The sequence below is a fragment of the Salvelinus alpinus genome, chromosome 15 (assembly GCF_045679555.1).
Source record: "Salvelinus alpinus chromosome 15, SLU_Salpinus.1, whole genome shotgun sequence".
In the NCBI taxonomy this organism is placed as follows: Eukaryota; Metazoa; Chordata; class Actinopteri; order Salmoniformes; family Salmonidae; genus Salvelinus; species Salvelinus alpinus.
Window position 1 is genome coordinate 18,998,908 of NC_092100.1, and position 12,760 is coordinate 19,011,667.

Below are 12,760 nucleotides of genomic sequence, written 5' to 3' on the forward strand. Positions count from 1 at the left end.
TTATGGATTATCCATTATGTAGATGCCAATATGGCTGGCTGTTGGGTTACACCGAGTTAGAGTACAATGAGAGAGAGACAGAGAGAGAGAGACAGACAGAGAGAGAGAGACAGACAGAGAGAGCGAGACACAGAGAGAGAGAGAGAGAGAGAGAGAGAGAGAGAGAGAGAGAGAGAGACTGTAAAGAGGGAGAGGAAAGTAGAGGAGGTTTAAGTAATGCATCAGTATGTCACGTGTGCTCCCTCTCCAGCCTCTAGGTCACCAGGCTGCTGATTAATGCACACACCTGCCACCATCGTCACGCGCACTAGCGCCTCATGACGCTCACCTGGACTCCATCACCTCCTCGATTACCTTCCCTATGTTTGTCACTCCCCTTGGTTCTTTCCTCAGGTGTTATTGACTCTGTTTCATGTCAGTGCGTTGTTTGTGATTCTTGTTTTATGTGCCGTTTATTTATTAAACACTCACTCCCTGTACTTGCTTCCCGACTCTCAGCGTACATCGTTACACAGTAGCTCATGAAATGAACTGTGGGTTATGCTGGCTTCTTCTCTGATGCATCTTAAATAACTCTGCTTGTTGTGTGTGAATTCTCAAAAATAGTAGCCCCTCCCTGCAGTCCAATGACCTAGCGGCCTCATGGGTGGAATGTTATTCATATTTTTCATAATTTAATAATTAATTATTTTTTTTTGCGCCGAAAGTTTGGTGTTTCTATGTCAAACAGTTTTGTTATATTTCAGTCTTCTGTGATGTATATAAAGTGTAATATTGGGATGCAAACTCAAAATGTAATACATTTCAACTCTATATCTGGCATGGTACAGGTGCACATAACCATGTGTGTGAGGTGTATACTTGTGTTTAGTAGATTTGTTTAAGACTTTCAAGAAACTCTGTTTGGCCCTGATTTAGCCCACTGCAGTAAAAGGTTAATTAAGGACTCAGTTCAATCCACATTGCTGAAGTTCAGCATTACAGTGCGATTGAAATGAAAGGAAATCTTCCCTCTTTAGTGGAGCCCGCATTCACGGTAAACGCTGCATATGTTTCCTGAATCGGAAATGACCTTATTTTGTACGTAGCGGAATCTGTAACGCTTCAGCTTTATAGAATGAATAGAGCACTTAAACCAAATATGCATATGTATAGTACAGAGAGAAGGTTAAAGATGAGACACAGTTATACAGAAGTTTTTTTTATTATAATCTTTTTCTTTTTGGGGGGGGGTAGATCAGCTTGAATATTGCAGATAGAGTGTGGCTTCCATACATGTAATTGTCTGCATCATTTCCAATCCCCCATATATTTTTGTAAATGTATAAATATATATATACAGTGCATTCGGAATCTATTCAGACTCCTTGACTAGTGGTTAGAGCAGGTAGCCTAGTGGTTAGAGCGTTGGACTTGTAACCGAAAGGTCCCAAGATCGAATCCCTGAGCCGACAAGGTAAAAATCTGTTGTTCTGCCCCTGCACAAGGCAGTTAACCCACTAGGCTGTCATTGAAAATAAGAATTTGTTCTTAATTAACTGACTTGCCTACTAAAACAAATGTTTCCCCTCATCGATCCATACACAATACACGTAATGACAAAGGGAAAACAGATTTTTAGAATTTTTGCAAATGTATAATAAAAAAACAAACAGAAATGCCTTATTTACATGAGCATTCAGACCCTTTGTTATGAGACTCGAAATTCAGCTCAAGTGCATCATGTTTCCATTGATCATCCTTGAGATGTTTCTACAACTTCATTGGAGTTCACTTGTGGAAAATTCAAATGATTGGACATGATTTGGAAAGGCACACACCTGTTAATATAAGGTCCCACAGTTGACAGTGCGTCAGCGCAAAAACCATGCCATGAGGTTGAAGGAATTGTCCGTAGAGCTCAGAGACAGGATTGTGTTGAGGCACAGTTCTGAGGAAGGGTACCAAACATTTTTGCAGCACTGAAGGTCCAGAAGAACACAGTGGCCTCGATCATTCTTAAATGGAAGAAGTTTGGAACCACCAAGATTATATCTAGAGCTGGCCGCCAGGCCAAACTGAGCAATCGGGGGAGAAGGGCCTTGGTCAGGGAGGTGACCAAGAACCTGATGGTCACTCTGACAGAGCTCCAGACTTTGTGTGTGGAGATGGGAAAATCTTCCAGAAAGACAACCATCTCTGCAGCACTCCACCAATCAGGCCTTTATGTTAGAGTGGCCAGACAAAAGGCACATAACAGCCCGCTTGGAGTTTGCCAAAAGGCACCTAAAGGACTCTAAGAACATGAGAAACAAGATTCTCTGGTCTGATGAAACCAAGATTGAACTCGTTGGTCTGAATGCCAATTGTCACTTTTGGAATCCAAGCACCATCCCTATCGATGAACGGAGCAAAGTACAGAGATATCCTTGATGAAAACCTGGTCCAGGGTGCTCAGGACCTCAGACAGGGGCGAAGGTTCACCTTCCAACAGGACAACGACCATACGCAACAGCCAAGACAATGCAGGAGTGGCTTCAGGACAAGTCTCTGAATGTCAATGAGTGGCCCAGCCAGAGCCCGGACTTGAACCCGATTGAGCATCTCTGGAGAGACCTGAAAATAGCTGTGCAGTGACGCTCCCCATCCAATTTGACAGAGCTTGAGAGGACCTGCAGAGAAGAATGGGAGAAACAAAAAACGGATTTTGCTTTGTCATTATGGGGTATTGTGTGTAGATTGATGAGGGGAAAAATACTATTTAATCAATTTTAGGAAAAAGCTGTAATGTAACAAAATGTTGAAAAACTCAAGGGGTCTGAATACTTTCTGAATGCACTGTACATATACAGTTGAAGTCGGAAGTTTACATACACCTTAGCCAAATACATTTAAACTCAGTTGTTCACAATTCCTGACATTTAATCCAAGTAAAAATGCCCTGTCTTAGGTCAGTTAGGATCACCACTTTATTTTAAGAATGTGAAATGTCAGAATAATAGTAGAGAGAACGATTTATTTTATTTCTTTCATCACATTCCCAGTGGGTCAGAAGTTTACATACAGAAGTTTACGTAGCCTTCCACAAGCTTCCCACAATAAATTGGGTGAATTTTAGCCCATTCCTCCTGACAGAGCTGGTGTAACTGAGTCAGGTTTGTAGGCCTCCTTGCTCGCACACACTTTTTCAGTTCTGACCACAAATTTTCTATAGGATTGAGGTCAGGGCTCCAATACCTTGACTTTGTTGTCCTTAAGCCATTTTGCCACAACTTTGGAAGTATGTTTGGGGTCATTGTCGATTTGGAATACCCATTTGCAACCAAGCTTTAACTCCCTCATGATGCCATCTATTTTGTGAAGTGCACCAGTCCCTCCTGCAGCAAAGCACCCCCACAACATGATGCTGCCACCCCTGTGCTTCACGGTAGGGAGGGTGTTCTTCGGCTTGTAAGCCTCCACCTTTTTCCTCCAAACATAACGATGGTCATTATGGCCAAACAGTTCCACTATGTTTCATCAGACCAGAGGACATTTCTCCAAAAACTACGATCTTTGTCCCCATGTTTAGTTGCAAACCGTAGTCTGGATTTTTATGGCGGTTTTGGAGCAGTGGCTTCTTCCTTGCTGAGCTGCCTTTCAGATTATGTCGATATAGGACCCGTTTTACTGTGGGTATAGATACTTTTGTACCGGTTTCCTCCAGCATCTTCACAAGGTCCTTTGCTGTTGTTCTGGGAATGATTTGTACTTTTCGCACCAAAGTACGTTCATCTCTAGGAGACAGAACGCGTCTCCTTCCTGAGCGGTATGATGGCTGCGTGGTCCCATGGTGTTTATACTTGCTTACTATTGTTTGTACAGATGAACGTGGTACCTTCAGGCTTTTGGAAATTGCTCCCAAGGATGAACCAGACTTGTGGAGGTATACAATTTATTTTCTGAGGTCTTTTCTTTTGATTTTCCCATGATGCCAAGTAAAGAGGCACTGAGTTTGAAGGTAGGCCTTGAAATACATCCACAGGTACACCTCCAATTGACTCAAATGATGTCAGTTAGCCGATCAGAAGATTCTAAAGCCATTACATAATTTTCTGGAATTTTCGAAGCTGTTTAAAGGCACAGTCAACTTAGTGTATGTAACTTCTGACCCACTGTAATTGTGATACAGTGAATTATGAGTGAAATAATCTGTCTGTAAACAATTGTTGTAAAAATTACTTGTGTCATGCACAAAGTAGATGTCCTAACCGACTTGTCAAAACTATAATTTCTTCACAAGAAATTTGTGGAGTGGTTGAAAAACTAGTTTTAATGACTCCAACATAAGTGTATGTAAACTTCCGACTTCAACTGTATATATATTTACACATCTTTAAAAAATATATTTTCCTTCATTTTTTTCCACTAACCCTACCACCCCTCCCCTATTTGGAGTAAACTAATGAACAACAACACTTAGGTTTCTACTTCCAGCTTCTACATACTATATACATTTTACAGACACAATGTATTTACAATAGTTATCTTTTGTTTGTTTTTACTCCTATTCTTCTGCTACCATCAACCCCTCCCATCTATTTCTAAAGACCATCCAGTTTGATTTCTATTTTCCACAAAAGTTTTAACATCGACAAAAAATATATTTATTATTCAAAATATTTCAGAATCTTTTCCACAGTTAAACACTTAGTCTGGGTTTGGAAACGGATAATTCACAAATTCACATTGATTACTTTGACTCATACAGTACTGTAACTATGTGTCAACATTGATACATATAGAACGTGTGACAGGTAAGTGTGTTGACAGGCAGCAAAAATGAGCCAGCCTGGGAGCATGACGGGACACTGAAGAGAGAGAGAGAGAGAAACAATTAATAAGGAGTAATTATGCCAGAGCTGGTTTGGTAGACAAGAGACGAGGTCCGCTTTCTGTGTCTGTCTCTAACCCACTTGTGACTGGATGACAGGGTGAGCTATGAACACACTGAGACATGAGCCAATAGACATGTTATGCCTGTTGCAGCACAGTTGCATCAACTTCTCGGATTCAGGGAACCTTTCAAAAAGCACCTCACTATGATTATAGTTCTTTAACAGTCTGTCAGCTCAGCCAGACCAGATATTTTTGTCTCAGTACTGCTAGATGATGCTATCACTTCAATAAGTGAACACATGAATGGAATACAATTAATAAGATTCCATTGCAATTCAATCCTACAGCGTTAGCGGGATAAAGTGGTTTAGCATTTGCATTTTGTTGACTGTTACATGTCAATGGGTTGATGATTACAGTTCAATGAGCGCTGCTGCTTCCTACTAAAAGCTCCCAGCAGTTAAATCCTGAGGATTACTTAAGACTCTGCTCCAGAGACATCATTAACGAAGACGTGACACATTGGCTCAAATGTCTAATTTTATTCATCATCCTCTTATGTGTTTGTAGTGTATATGAGACGACTAGGAGGAAAACAAGCATGAAGCAATCGCTGAGATTTATTTTTACATAGTCGATTAATTCTGAGCCCAAGCAGTCCTCAACACTCTCTCTCCTTCTCTCACTCTCTCTACCTTAATGTCTCTCCGTCAGGCGAGAACCCCACAGGGAGGAGAGTGAGCGTGTACTTAGAGAGAAAGAACAGAGGAAGGAAGTTTAATTTAATGCGTAGGCTTGGATACTGCAGGTGAGCTCTATTTTGGTCCTACCTCTCTGCAGTGAGGTAGACCTATTCTTCAACTTCAACTTTAACCACTCTTCTTCGGATACAACGTGTGCCTGGCTAGAATAGTGTATGAATGTATGGTAAGTAGTAAGTCACTTGTACCAGGAAGCTTGTGACTGCACAGCCACAAAACACTCAGTGGACGCCATAAAACCAATCCTGATTCCTTTTTAAGAGCTTTGTTTTGGTTGAGTGTGGGCTTGGGATCTTTGGGTGTTTTTTTGAGTGATGTGCGTCGTACATGAAGGCTGACTCACTGCCACACGGCGTTCCGGCTGTGGACAGTCAGCTTCTACCGCAAGAGAGGGACATCTAATTTTAGCCCAGCGCCTTACGATATAGTTAGCTCCTCCAACCTCCTAAGCTGTATCCTCGCATTGGACGGCTGCGAGGCTAAGAAGTAGATGTTACTGGCTCAGGAGGCAGACTGCGGGCAAACAAAGCGGGATCATCCCTTTTGATGTCACCATAGAGGTCTTCTAACATGAACAGGACCAATCCAGGATCAATCCTTTAGGTCCCTGAGCCGACACAGGCCTGTAAATAAACATACTAACTCCATAGCTTTGGTACCTTATAGCTTTCAATAAAAACATAAGCCAGCTATAGAGGCGCAGTGTTAAGACGAACACTCAAACACTACAACATAGTGGTTGTTAATAACATTGTGATGTTAATCAGATATGTGACTCATTTCAGGAACCTAGGCGTATGTCGCACGTATACTACTTCACAGGAGATGCATTCAAACTTAAACTTTGTTTAAAAAAATCTAAATCCGTTTTTGGGTAGAAATGCCTTCTGGAACATGTGAACTTTCATGTGCCTTAATAACAAACTTGTATGCCTGTCACGACTTCCGCCGAAGTCGGTCCCTCTCCTTGTTCGGTCGACGTCACCGGCCTTCTAGCCATCGCCGATCCACTTTTCATTTTCCATTTGTTTTGTCTTTCTTACACACCTGGTTTCAATTCCCCAATTACTTGTTAATTATTTAACCCTCTGTTCCCCCATGTTTGTTTGTGAGTAATGTTTGTATGTAATACGGTCTGTTATGTGGGCTCGCTTTATTGTATTATATTTGTCTATTTTGAGTAAATTACGTTTATTTTCTCATATATGCTGCCCTGCGCCCAACTCCTCTACACAAGCTACACACAGACCACATTACAGAATTACTCACCAAGAATGGAGTCAGCAGGAGCAGACGCCCTCCCTGTGGTGATAGAGGAGCGCGTCCAGCAGCACGCGACCATATTGCAACATCTGGGCACCGCCATGGATCGTGTGCTGCAGATGATGGATCGTTGGGAGAGAGGAGGAGGTCATCCAGCGCCTCCACCAGCCCCACTACAGCAGGCCCCACTGTCCACCCCTCCTTCACCCGGTCCCAGCGGGATTCGGCTCGCGCTCCCGAGGGAGTATGATGGGATGGTTGCCGGATGCTAGGGGTTCCTACTCCAGCTTAAGCTCTACCTGGCGACCGTCCACCCGGCTCCTTCGGGACGTGAGAGCGTGTCCGCCCTCGTCTCCTGCCTCTCAGGAAAAGCCCTGGAGTGAACCATTACGCAGAGTTCTGACGGACTCCCGATGGACGTCCTCGCGCAGACTGCACCGGTAGTGATTGATCAGGGCCCTGTCGTTCCATCCCGCGCTGGTGGCCAGGTTCCGGAAGTCCAAAGCGAAATCCTGCACGCTCCTCGTCCCCTGCCTCAGGTGGAACAGACGTTCACCCACCGCTCGACCTTCAGGCGGGTGGTCGAAAACGTCTGTTCCACCTGAGGCAGGGGACGAGGAGCGCACAGGATTTCGCTTTGGACTTCCGGACCCTGGCCGCCAGCGCGGGATGGAACGACAGGGCCCTGATCGATCACTACCGGTGCAGTCTGCGTGAGGACGTCCATCGGGAGTTGGCCTGCCGAGACACCACCCTCACGTTGGACCAGCTGGTGGTCCTGTCCATCCGGCTGGACAACCTGCTGGCTACCCTCGGACGTCCGGATCGGGGCCTGTCAGTTCCATCCCCCAGCACCTCCGCTCTAAAACCCATGGAGCTGGGAGGTGCTGCACTTAGGGCGACCGGAGGAGGGGCCATTCCCTGTACCATCTGTGGCCGCAGAGGGCACACTGCTGGTCGGTGCTGGGGGGGTTCCTCAGGGAGTCGAGGCAGCAGGCAGGGCACTATCGTGTCACCCCAGGTGAGTCGGCACCAGGCTCACCCAGAGCCCCCTGTTGCTCACATGTATGTGTTTATGAAATTTCCTGAGTTTTCCCCGCATTCCCAGCATAAGGCGCTCGTAGATTCAGGCGCAGCTGGGAATTTTATTGAACGTTCATTTGCCCATAGTTTAGGGATTCCCCTTGTTCCTGTGGATATGCCCTTCCCTGTGCACTCCCTAGATAGTCGACCATTAGGTTCAGGGCTGATTACTCTCTTCCTTTTTGATTCTCCTGCGTTTCCCGTGGTGCTGGGCCTACCCTGGTTGGCCTGTCATGACCCCACTATTTCGTGGCAACAGAGGGCTCTCAAGGGGTGAGAGTGAGAGTGCTCAGGGAGGTGTGTAGGGGTTTCCATCGGTGCAACTACGGTGGAAAGTCCAGACCAGGTTTCCAGCGTGCGCATCCCCTCAGAATATGTCGATTTGGTTCTCGCCTTCTGTAAGAAGATGGCGACTCAATTACCACCCCATCGGCAGGGGGATTGTGCGATAAATCTCCTGGTAGACGCAGCACATCCCAGGAGTCACGTGTATCCTCTGTCACAGGAGGAGACGGCGGCTATGGAAAGATATGTTTCCGAATCCCTGGGGCAGGGATACATTCGGCCTTCCACTTCACCTGTCCCCTCAAGTTTATTTTTTGTGAAGAAGAAGGATGGAGGTCTGCGCCCATGTATTGACTATAGGGGTATCAATCAGATCACTGTGAGGGACAGCTACCCGCTGCCTCTCATCGCCAGTGCGATCGAGTCAATGCACCGGGTGCGCTTCTTCACAAAATTGGATCTCAGGAGCGCTTACAACCTGGTGCGTATCCAGGAGGGGGACGAGTGGAAGACGGCATTTAGTACCACCTCGGGGCACTATGAGTACCTCGTCATGCCGTACGGGTTGATGAATGCTCCATCAGTCTTCCAGGCCTTTGCTAACGAGATTTTCCGGACCTGCACGGGCAGGGTGTAGTGGTGTATATCGACGACATTCTGATATACTCCGCTACACGCGCCAAGCATGTGTCCCTGGTGCGCAGGGTGCTTGGTCGACTGTTGGAGCATGACCTGTACGTCAAGGCTGAGAAATGTCTGTTCTTCCAACAGTCCGTTTCCTTCCTAGGGTACCGCATTTCCACTTCAGGGGTGGAGATAGAGAGTGATCGCATTTCAGCCGTGCGTAATTGGCCGACTCCCACCACGGTAAAGGAGGTGCAGCAGTTTCTAGGGTTTGCCAACTACTACCGGAGGTTTATCCGGGGTTTTGGTCAGAAGCAGCTCCCATTACCTCACTGCTGAAGGGGGGACCGGTGCGGCTGCAGTGGTCGGCTGAGGCGGACAGGGCTTTTGGTCACCTGAAGGCTCTGTTTACCTCGGCTCCCGTGCTAGCTCATCCGGATCCCTCTTTGGCGTTCATAGTGGAGGTGGACGCGTCCGAGGCTGGGATAGGAGCCGTGCTCTCTCAGCGCTCGGGCACACCACCAAAGCTCCGCCCCTGTGCTTTCTTTTCTCATCTGGACTGACCACCGCAATCTGGAGTACATCCGGGCGGCGAGGAGACTGAACCCTCGCCAGGCAAGGTGGGCCATGTTCTTTACCCGTTTTGTTTTCACTCTGTCCTACATACCAGGTTCCCAGAACGCTAAGGCAGACGCACTGTCCCAGATGTATGCCACAGAGGAGCGGTCCATGGATCATACTCCCACACTTCCGGCCTCTTGCCTGGTGGCACGGGTGGTGTGGGAGCTGGACGCGGACATCGAGTGGGCGTTACGCACAGGTTCCACTCCCCCCCAGTGTCCAGCTGGGCACCTGTACGTTCCGTCTGCTGTCCGCGACCGTTTGATCTATTGGGCCCACATGTCACCCTCCTCTGGTCAGCCTGGCATCGATCGGACGGTGCGTTGCCTTAGTGGGAAGTACTGGTGGTCCACCTTGGCCAAGGACGTGAGGGTTTATGTTTCCTCCTGCTCGGTGTGCACCCAGTGCAAGGCTCCCAGGCACCTGCTCAAAGGGAAGTTACAACCCCTACCTGTTCCACAACGGCCGGGGTCGCACCTGTCGGTGGACTTCCTGACGGATCTTCCTTCCTCACAGGGCAACACCACGATCCTGGTCGTTGTGGATCGGTTTTCTAAGTCCTGCCGTCTCCTCCCTTTGCCCGGTCTCCCTACAGCTCTACATAGTGCGGAGGCCCTGTTCACTCACGTCTTCCGGCACTACAGGGTGCCTGAGGACATAGTCTCTGATCGGTGTCGCCAGTTCACGTCTAGGGTCTGGAGAGCGTTCATGGAACGTCTGGGTGTCTCGGTCAGCCTTACCTCAGGTTTTCGAGGGATTAATATGGTAATCTGGGGATTAGGTTACAGCTTCCCCAGAGGCCGGTGTCGGCGCGCTGCTGGAGCCGCGCGTCAAGGGGGGGTACTGTCACGACTTCCGCCGAAGTTGGTCCCTCTCCTCGTTCGGGCGGCGGTCGGTGGTCGACGTCACCAGCCTTCTAGCCATCGCCGATCCACTTTTCATTTTCCATTTGTTTTGTCTTTGTCTTATACACCTGGTTTCAATTCCCCAATTACTTGTTCATTATTTAACCCTCTGTTCCCCCATGTTTGTTTGTGAGTAATTGTTTGTATGTAATACGGTCCGTTGTGGGTTCGCTTTATTGTTTTATATTTGTCTATTTTGAGTAAATTACATTTATTTACTCATATCTGCTGTCCTGCGCCTGACTCCTCTACACAAGCTACACACAGACCACATTACAATGCCTTCTGTAAATACAAATATAATTGTGAACTTCTTACGGCTGAGATCCCGTTAATGGGATCGATATGACAACAGCCAGTGAAAGTGCAGGGCGCCAAATTCAAACAACAGAAATCTCATAATTAAAATTCCTCAAACATACAAGTATTTTACACAATTTTAAAGATAAACTTGTTGTTAATCCCACCACAGTGTCCGATTTCAAAAAGGCTTTATGACGAAAGCATACCATGCGATTATGTTAGGTAAGCACCTAGTCACAGAAAAACAAAGCCATTTTTCCAGCCAAAGAGAGGAGTCACAAAAAGCAGAAATAGAGATAAAATGAATCACTAACCTTTGATTATCTTCATCAGTTGACACTCATAGGACTTTATGTTACACAATACATGTATGTTTTGTTCGATAAAGTTCATATTTATATCCAAAAATCTCAGTTTACATTGGCGCGTTATGTTCAGTAATGTTTTTCTTCCAAAACATCCGGTGATTTTGCAGAGAGCCACATCAATTTACAGAAATACTCATAATAAACATTGATAAAAGATACAAGTGTTATACATGGAACTTTATATAAACTTCTCCTTAATGCAACCGCTGTGTCAGATTTCAAAAAAGCTTTACGGAAAAAGCACACCATGCAATAATCTGAGTACAGCATTCAGAGACCAAAACAAGCCATACAGATACCCGCCATGTTGTGGAGTCAACAGAAGTCAGAAATAGCATTATAAATATTCACTTACCTTTGATGATCTTCATCAGAATGCACTCCCAGGAATCCCAGTTCCACAATAAATGTTTGTTTTGTTCGATAAAGTCCATCATTTATGTCCAAATACCTCCTTTTTGTTTGCGCGTTTAGTTCACAAATCCAAATTCATGAGACGCAGGCCAGATAAAAAGTCAAAAAATTCCATTACAGTTCGTAGAAACATGTCAAACGATGTATAGAATCAATCTTTAGGATGTTTTTAACATAAATCTTCAATAATGTTTCAACCGGAGAATTCCAGCTACCTCTCACGGGCGCGCGACTGACTGAGCTCATGGCATTCTGCCAGACCTCTTACTCAATCAGCTCTTATTCTCTCCTCCTTCATAGTAGAAACCTGAAACAAGGTTCTAAAGACTGTTGACATCTAGTGGAAGCATTAGGAAGTGCAATATGACCCCATAGACACTGTATATTGGATAGGCAAAGACTTGAATACCTACAAACCTCAGATTTCCCACTTCCTTGTTGGATTTTCTTCTCAGGTTTTTGCCTGCCATATGAGTTCTGTTATATTCACAGACATCATTCAAACAGTTTTAGAAACTTCAGAGTGTTTTCTATCCAAATATAATAATAATATGCATATCTTAGCTTCTGGACCTGAGTAGCAGGCAGTTTACTCTGGGCACCTTATTCATCCAAGCTACTCAATACTGCCCCCAGCCATAAGAAGTTAAATTATGAGCCTAGTTGGTTTAGCCACAGAAAAAGACAGGAACCTCCCGCTAGCCATGATTGGCTGAGATATTGCCTGGGCTGTATACGGGTAAGATAGTCTAGCTAGCTACATTTTCAGATATTATACATTTCTAATTTTGTCATGAAGTCATTTTAATTTTAAGTTAAAGCTTACTGTTAGCTAGCTAGTAATATTATTTGTATCTCAGAGCCATTTGCATTGATAGTTATAGCCTGATGTTAGCTAGCTAGCTAACATTGAACCTGGTTGGTTAACTACCTGCAGATTCATGCAGGGTAGTAACGTTATAAATTGGGATTATTGTTAATTGTTTAGCTAGCTAGCTAGCTAGCTACATGTCTAAACAAAAGACTGCACTGTGCAAGTAACCATTTCACTAAACCTTCTGTATCAGTGCATGTGACAAATAAACATTGATTTTATTTGATATAGGATGTGTTTCCCAGAGTAATGTGAAGAACATGACCTGCACCAAAGTCAAACTAGGATATAACGTTAGGCCAACGAGACGAGTTCTAAAATTCTCCTGTAGAATGCCCTGATTTTATTTTAATCACACTCACAACCGTAAGCTATTTTCTGTAATTAGCTCGCCGTTAACTT

At 45.3% G+C, this 12,760-nt stretch overlaps 1 long non-coding RNA gene across 1 annotated transcript in view; it reads right to left on the reverse strand.

Annotated features, from left to right (window-relative positions):
* LOC139539262 (uncharacterized) overlaps positions 1-12,760 on the reverse strand; it is an 84,211-nt gene that overhangs the window by 55,025 nt on the left and 16,426 nt on the right. The gene's annotated exons all lie outside the window — the stretch shown is intronic.